The 9,145-nt window shown below is 43.3% G+C and overlaps 1 protein-coding gene across 5 annotated transcripts in view; it reads left to right on the top strand.

Annotated features, from left to right (window-relative positions):
• The window catches only part of PAFAH1B2 (platelet activating factor acetylhydrolase 1b catalytic subunit 2), a 42,828-nt gene that overhangs the window by 12,515 nt on the left and 21,168 nt on the right, over positions 1 to 9,145 (top strand). The gene's annotated exons all lie outside the window — the stretch shown is intronic.

Here is a 9,145-nt window from a genome sequence, read left to right as displayed (position 1 = left end):
TAAAAATGAAGACAGAAACAAAATTCAAAGTGATCTTGATAGACTGGAGTGCTGGGCAAAAAACAACAGAATGACATTTAATAGGGATAAATGCCAAGTTCTGCACCTAGGAAAAAGAAACCAAATGCACAGTTACAAGATGGGGGATACGTGGCTCAACAACACTACAAGTGAGAAGGATCTTGGAATTGTTGTCAATCACAAGCTGAATATGAGCCAACAATGTGATGTGGCTGCAAAAAACGCAAATGCCATTTTGGGCTGCATTCATAGAAGCATCGCTTCCAAATCCTGGGAAGTACTAGTTCCCCTCTACTCAGCACTGGTTAGGCCTCATCTGGAGTACTGTGTCCAGTTCTGGGCACCACACTTTAAGAAGGATGCAGACAAACTGGAGAGGGTTCAGAGGAGGGCAACAAAGATGATCAGGGGACTGGAAACAAAGCCCTATGAAGAGAGACTGAAGGAACTGGGCATGTTTAGCCTTGAGAAGACTGAGGGGAGGTATGATAGTGCTGTTCAAGGACTTGAAAGGTTGTCACAGAGAGGAAGGCCAGGATCTCTTCTCGATCATCCCGGAGTGCAGGACACGGAATAATGGGCTCAAGTGACAGGAAGCCAGATTCCGGCTGAACATCAGGAGAAACTTCCTGACCGTTAAGAGCAATACGACAGTGGAACCAATTACCTGGGGAGGTGGTGGGCTCTCCCACACTGGATGCCTTCAAGACGAGGCTGGACAGCCACCTGTCAGGGATGCTCTGACTTGAATTCCTGCATTGAGCAGGGGGTTGGACTCGATGGCCTTGTAGGCCCCTTCCAACCCTACTATTCTATGATTCTATGATGGTATTAGCAAAATTTACTTATCTTTTTAATGTGCTTCCACAAGAAATTCCCTTTAAAAGGTTTAAAAAATGGCAAAACAGCATAGAAAAAAATATTTTTAAGACTAAAAAGCCACGAACAGCAAAGGTTTTCAGATACAGATTTATGCAAGAAGGATAGGGTATATCACATTTAAAAACATACCAATTAAGACATATGTTAACAATAATGAAGGAATGGGTGAGGGTAAATTGGATAGAAATAGAAAGGGAATTGATGGGATTAAAGGAAGAGGAATCATAGAATAGTAGGGTTGGAAGGGGCCTACAAGGCCATCGCATCCAACCCCCTGCTCAGTGCAGGAATCCAAGTCAGAGCATCCCTGACAGGTGTCTGTCCAGCCTCATCTTGAACGCCTCCAGTATGGGAGAGCCCACCACCTCCCGAGGTCATGGGTTCCATTGTCGTATTGCTCTAACAGGAAGTTTTTCCTGATGTTCAGCCGGAATCTGGCTTCCTGTAACTTGAGCCCATGATTCCGTGTCCTGCACTCTGGGATGATCAAGAAGAGATCCTGGCCTTCTTCTCTGTGACAACCTTTCAAGTCCTTGAAGAGCGCTATCATATCTCCCCTCAGTCTTCTCAAGGCTAAACATGCCCAGTTCTTTGAGTCTCTCTTCATAGGGCTTTGTTTCCAGTCCCCTGATCATCTTTGTTGCCCTCCTCTGAACCCTCTCCAGTTTGCCTGCATCCTTCTTAAAGTGTGGTGCCCAGAACTGGACACAGTACCCCAGATGAGGCCTAACCAGGGCTGAGTTAGAACTTGTACTTCCCGGGATTTGGAAGCGATGCTTCTATGAATGCAGCCCAAAACAGCATTGGCCTTTTTTGCAGCCACATCACATTGTTGGCTCATATTCAGCTTGTGATCAACAACAATTCCAAGATCCTTCTCGCTTGTAGTGTGGTTGAGCCACGTATCCCCCATCTTGTAACTGTGCATTTGGTTTCTTTTTCCTAGGTGCAGAACTTGGCATTTATCCCTATTAAATGTCATTCGGTTGTTTTCTGCCCAGCGCTCCAGTCTATCCAGAATTACAGATTATGTTTTATATTAAAAGTATGAAACAACAAATAAACAGCGGAAGTACAATAATAAAAGGATTATTAAAAGCATGGAACTTCAGGAAAGAGAAACTAATGCCAGGCGTTTGTCCATTAATACCAATTTAGGTGCACCCAGAATTTGATATAAGAGGGAAAGCAGTGGGGAAAAACAAGTTGAAAGAAACGAGATTGACGCAAATGAGAAATGTTTAGGAACAGCAGGATCCTATAACACAAGAAATATGGAATAAACGTGTACAAAGTTTGGGAATGTCATGGTTAGTATGGATACAGCTCAGTAAATGTATGAGAATTAGAAGGATAAGAAGTCAAAGTACAAGAGATTTAACAGAATGGGAAAAATTTGTAGATAATTATCAATTAGGAGATATGGGTATAATAACCCAAATATATAAAATTCTGATAAAGCAGGAGATAAGAGGGAATGTAACAATAAAGCAGATATAGGAAAGAGATATTGATGAGGAAATAGAGGAAGAAGATTGGAAACAGCTTTCAGATAGATGTCCCTTTCAAGCAATATCCGCCAAAATAAAAGAAGGTGGATTAAAGTTGGCTCAGAAGTGGTATTTGACACTAGTGAAGTTAGCAAAAATGAATAAGAATCTATCACCTTTGTGTTGGAGAGGATGTGGAATTAACGGCACTCAAATACATATGTGGTGGGAATGTAGGAGGATTAGAAAATTCTGGGACAAGGTATTTCAAGAAAAAGAAAGAATTACCGATCAAGAGATTTGTAAAACACCAGACTTCGCTTTATTGAATATGTTTGTAAAAGAAAATAGAGAGATTAGAGAAAAAACATTAATTGGTTTCTTGTTGAAAGCCACGAGGCAATTAACTGCAAATAATTGGAAGACAGCCCAGATGCTGACAATACCTTTGTGGAAAAAGAAATCTGGGACATAGCAATAAATGAAAAGTTGACACAGAAACTAAGAGTGCACAGAGGAATAAAGAAAAAAGACACCTTCAGGAAGGACTGGCAAAAATATATAAACTTTATGAAAAAAGATTTAAACAGTACATCCTTGGTAGAAGCTTATAGAAATTTGAAAAGAAAATAATAAAAAGCATGAAAAGAAGATAATAAAGGAATGAAACAAGGTTAATTAATATATTACCTTGGAATAGAAATAGAAAATAAAGGAGGGGAGAAGAAGAATCCCAAAACTATTCGAGCTGGGGGAGGGATTTTGAATCAATATTCATGTGTTTTTGTAATTTCTTTTGGGGAAAAAAAAGGAATGTAGGCAGCCAGCCAGATTGGACCTTTAGAAAAAAAATCCAAACTGTAGCATTAGCATAATAACTTCATCAGGACAAACATGTCACTAAATAGTGGGCAAGGTTTCAATTCCACCAGAACTCTTCTTCAGACTGAATAAGGTAGAGCAAAAGTAGTAGATGATGGGCAAATGCAACTTACTTAATTAGGAAGAATCACTTTCCCCTTCCTCAGGATCAGAGGTGTGTGTGCGCGCACACACACACACACACACACACAGAGCCACTTGCTAGCCAAAACTACTGTGGCTGAAACACCAGCTCTCTGGGAAAGTGGTACAGGACCAGCATTTCATTTTGCTTCTGCTGTACTCTGCTTGTGTATTTGTAAATAAGAACAATATTGTCAAGACACGACACGTCCCCAGGCTTTGCTCTCACTCTCTCATCCAAAAGAAACTAAACCCAGTAGTGCTGCCTCTGATGAAAGATCTTGCTGGTCTAAAAGACCAAAGTTAGGCTATGATCAATTCTTACTGTTGGCACCTCTGAGCACTGGTTTCCCTTTTTTGCTTTCCTTTTGCCTCTGGCCTTCTTAGTCACCAGGGTTATGAGGGAACACTTATAAATACCAACCCCACACCAATAGCCAAGGCCTCTTCAGACAAAGGCAGGCCTTTAACACTGCAAACATCCAATTGATATTGCTGCCAGATTTCATACCACTGTTTTGTGCTGAAAGCTTTGCAGAAAGAAGAGCCAGGCTGGATCAGACCAAGGGTCCATCTCATTCAGCATTCTGTTCACACAGTGGCCAACCAGCTGCCCCAATGGGGAAGCCCACAAGCAGAACATGAGTACAACAGCAACCCCCACCCCACCCATGTTCCCCAGCAACTGGTGTACAGAGGCATACTGCCTCTGATACTGGAGGTAGCATATAGCCATCAGGACCAGTAGCTGCCTTCTCTTCCATGAATTTGTCCAATCCTCTTTTAAAGCCATCCAAACTGGTAGCCATCACTACATTTTCTTGAAGTTAATTCCATAATTTAACTCTATGCTATGTGAAGTTCTTTTATCTGTTGTGAATCTCCCACCAGTCAGCTTCATGGGAAGACCCCATTGGGTTCTAGTATTATGAGAGAGGGAGAAAAATGGCTCCCTATCCACTTTATCCACACCATGCATAATTTTGTACACCTCTGTCATGGCTCCCCTTACTCACCATTTTCTACAATAAACAATCCCAGCTGTTGTAATCTTCCTTCATAGGGGAGTTGCTCCAGTCTCTTGATCGTTTTAGTTGCCCTTTTCTGCACTTTTTCCAACTCTACAATGTCCTTTTTTAGGTGCGGTGATCAGAACCATACACAGTATTTTAAGTGTGGTTGCACCATAGAATTGTATAGGGGGAGTATGATGTTGACAGTTTTATACCCAATTCCTTTCCTAATTATGCCTAACATGGAATTTGCCTTTTTCACAGCAGCCCCGCACTGGGTTGACATCTTCACTGAGCAGTCCACCACAACCCCAAGCGCTCTTTCTTGGTCAGTCACTGCTAACTCAGATCCCATCAGCTTATACTTGAAGTTGGGAATATGCATCACTTTACACTTGCATACATTGAACCACATTGCTATTTAGATGCCCATTCTCCCAGCTGGAGAGATCCTTTTGGAGCTCCTCACAATCTCTTTTCGTTATAGCCACCCTAAATAATTTTGTGTCATTGGCAAACTTGGCCACTTCACTGCTCATTCCTAATTCTGGATATTTTATGAACAATTTGAAAAACATTGGTCCCAGTACAGATCCCTGTGTGACCCCAGTTTACATCCCACCATTGGGAGAATTTACCATTTATTCCTACTTTCTGCTTTCTGTTCTTTAACCAGTTACTGATCTATGACTACTACATTTGCTCAGAAGTCTTTGTTGAGGGACTTTGTCAAAAGCCTTTTGGAAGTCCAAGTAAACTATGTAAACTACCCCATCTTACATGTTTATTGACACTTTCAAAGAACTCTAAAAGGTCAGTGAGATAGGACTTACTTTATGGAAGTAATCTTGATTCTTTTTCAGTAGGGCTTCTCCTTCTGTATGCTTACTAATCTTATCCTTTATAATGCTTTCAACCAATTTAAGGTAAACGGACCGTAATTTCCCAGATCCCCCCCGATTCCCTTTTTGAAAATTGGCATTACATTGGCCATTCCCCAGGCCTCTGGTACAAAGGTTGATCTTAGGGACATGTTACATATTTTTGTTAGAAGATCAGCAATTTCATATTTGAGTTCTTTGAGAACTCTAAGAATGATACCATCTGGGCCTGGTGATTTATTAATTTTCAATTTGTCAGTAACATTGAGAACTTCATCTTTTGTCACCACTATCTGGCTCAGTTTCTCAGACTCCCTTCCTGAAAACATCAGTTCAGACACAGGTATCTGTCCTATATCTTCTGCACTGAAGACCGACGCAAAGAATTCATTCAGCTTCTCTGCAATCTCCTCATCCTCCTTCAGTACTCCTTTAACTCCATTGTCATTCAATGGTCCAACTGCCTCCCTAGCTGGTTTTCTGCTTCTGATATATTTAAAGAATATCTTTGGCCTTGATGTTGTTAGCGATATGCTCTTCAAAATGCGTCTTTGCATCTCTTATTGTCTGCTTGCATGGCCTTTGTGCAAGCTTGTGCTGCCTTTTGTTTTCCTCACTTGGGCAAGACTTCCATTTTCTGAAGGAAGCTCTCTTTTCTCTAATAGCTCCCTTAACACTGCTCATTAATCATGCCGGTGACTTCTTGGACTTGGTGCTACTTTTCCTAACCTGTGGTATACGTTTTAGCTCAGCTTCTGTTATTGTGGTTTTGAGTAATCTCCAAGCATTCTGAAGGGATTTAACCCTCCCCCTTTCAACTTCCTTTTTACCAGTTGCTGCATTTTAAAGAAGTTTCCTCTTTTGAAGTCAAATGTGACTATGTTGGACTTCCTTGGCAATTTTCCACTTAAATATATATTAAATCTGATAGCACTGTGGCCACTGTTTCCAGCTGGTTCAACAACACTCACATCTCTTACTAGGTCCTGGGCGACACCACTTGGGATTAAATCCAGGGTCGCCTCCCTTTTGGTCGGTTCCATGACCAACTGTTTTAGGGCACAGTCATTTAGGGCATCGAGAAATGTAACCTCTTTGTCATGAATGGGACATGCATTTCTCCAGTCAATCTGGGGGTAATTGAAGTCACCCATTATTACAACACTTCCTTTTTTGGAGGCCTCCCTGATTTAGTTTTCCATCTCATGATCATCCTCAGTGTTCTGGTCTGGGGGACAATAGCATGTTCCTAGTACTAAATTTGTTTTGGAGCCTGGTATTGTCACCCACAGTGTTTCCGTGCAGGAGTCTACCCCTTTTAGGTTTCCTGTTCTGCTCGACACTGTGCCCTCTTTGACGTACAGAGCAACACCTCCTCCAGAACACCCTTCCCTGTCCTTCCTGTAGAGTTTATATCCAGAGATGACCGTATCCCACTAGTTCTCTCCATTCCACCAGGTTTCCATAATGCCCAATATACGTTCTCCTTTAAAACCATGCACTCCAGCTCTCCCATTTTGGTTCGGTGGCTTCTAGCATTAGCATAGAAACACATATACATGGTGTCCCCAGATTTCTCTGGCGTATGCATCTTCTGCTATGGCATGTAGGCTTCTTTGACTAGCTATCATGTTTCACCATATGCTCATGGCCTATTTCTTCCCCATCTCCATTTGGGCAATTGGAAACACTTTCATCTTCATCCCCTAGGGGTGATTCAGCCTGAACCCAATGCTTCCTAGCTCCTGTTGGCTTTCCCCCAGGGTACCGTTTAAAAGCTCCTCTGCCACCTTTTTATGTTTAGCGCTAGCTATCTGATTCCGTTTTGGTTCAAGTGGTGCCCATCCCTCTTGTACAGGCCTGGCTTGTCCCAAAACATTCCCCAGTGCTTAACAAATCTGAACCCTACCTCCCTGCACCACTGTCTCATCCACGCATTGAGACTCCTCAGCTTCACCTATCCAGCTGCCCGTGTGTGTGGAACAAGTAGCATTTCAGGGAAAGCCACCTTGGTAGTCCTGGATTTTAACCTTCTACCTAGCAACCTAAGTTTGGCTCCCAGGACCTCACAACTACATTTCCTCACATCATTGGTATCAACATGGACCACGACCACTGACCCCACCCCAGTACTATCTATCTAGACAGCGCGTGATATCTGCAACCTTTGCACCAGGCTGGCAATTTATCATGTGGTCTACACACCCATCACAAACCCAGCTATCTATATGTCTAATGATTGAATCTCCCACTACCACAAGCCTCCCTCCCCCTAGAGACACATCCTCAGTGCAAGAGGATATTTGTTCGTCTTCCAAGGAATGGGCCCCTTCAAAGGGATCGTTTCCGTCTTCCTCAGAATGACGCCTTCCTTCTCTGAGACACGCATTCTCCGTGGCAGCAGAGGAGCTGTCGCCCTGGGAGTGGGACGCAGCTCATAGGTCCCTGAAGGTCTCATCCACCAACCTCCCTGCCTCTCTGAGCTTCTCCAGGTCAGCCACCTTGGGCCTTGAGGGAACGAACTTGTTCCCTGAGAGCCAGGAGCTCATTACACCGAGCAGACACCCACGACTTCCATCCAGCTGGCAGATAGTCATACATGTGGCTCTCAGTGAAATACACTGGGTAGCTGCCCCCTCCCCCTGCTGGCTTTCTACCTTCATAACTGTTTTTTAATTACCATTATTGGGTTTATTTACCTGGAAAACTAAGTTATTTATTAGAAGAAGGTGGGAAATTTATAGTTTTTATTTATTCATTTAAAACATTTATATCCTGCCCTATATCATTAGGATCTCAGGGCAGTGTACAGACAAAATCAGTTTAGACAGTATAAAACAATAAATAATTTAAACAACTAAAAATACATCAGACCATTAAGCAAGCTAATACCAATGTAAAATCTAAAACAATAAAACAGTTAAAACAGTGTGCTACTTTAGGGAATGCATTTAGCCCTCAAAGGCTTTGATAAAAAGCCATGCTTTAACTTGGCGCCGAAATGAAATCAATGTCTGCTCCAATTGGGCCTCCAAGGGGAGGGCATTCCACAACCAGAGTGCCACCGCAGGAACAGCCCTCTCCCATGTCCCACCATAGTGTATGTCTCGCACTGGTGGGACACAGAGGAGGGCTCCTCCAACAGATCTCAGTTCTCAGGCAGGCATATATAGGAGGAGGCGCTCCCTGAAATATCAAGGTCCCAAGTTGCTTAGGGCGTCAAATATAATCACAAGCACCTTGAATTCCAACCGGAAGCATATTGGCAGCCAGTGTGATTCCTTCAAGACTGGTGTTATGTGATCTTTGTGAGATGCTCCTGTCAACAGTCTAGCTGCTGCATTTTGCAGTAGTCTAATCAGGAAGTTACCAGCACGTGCACTACCATGACTAGGTTACCCCTGTCCAGGAAAGGCCGTAGCTGGCGGATCAGCTGAAGCAGGCCCCAGGCCACGGAGTCCACCTGGGGCTCCAGTGACAGGGGTGGATCTCGGAGTACTCCCAAGCTACACACCTGCTCCTTCGGGGGGGTGCAACCTCATCCAGGACAGGTCGCTTACCCAATTCCAGACTCGGGAACCGCCAATCCACAGAGCTTCCGTCTTGTCAGGATTTAGCTTCAGTTTATTGGCCCTCATCCAGCCCATTACAGCCTCCTGGCTGCCCAGCACCTTCACCACTTCAGCTGACTCCATCAAGAAGGAGAAATGGAGCTCAGCATCATCAGCATACTGGTGACACCCCACCCCAAAACTCCTAATAAATTCAACCAACGGGTTCATATAGATGTTGAACAACATGGGGAATAGAATAAAACCCTGCTATACCCCACAGCTTAATAGCCATGGGGTAC

The sequence above is a fragment of the Heloderma suspectum genome, chromosome 6 (assembly GCF_057233095.1).
Source record: "Heloderma suspectum isolate Gila_16-S chromosome 6, 16-S_ref, whole genome shotgun sequence".
NCBI lineage: Eukaryota > Metazoa > Chordata > Lepidosauria > Squamata > Helodermatidae > Heloderma > Heloderma suspectum.
The sequence above is the reverse complement of the archived record's forward strand: the minus strand, read 5'-3'. Positions and strand labels throughout refer to the sequence as shown.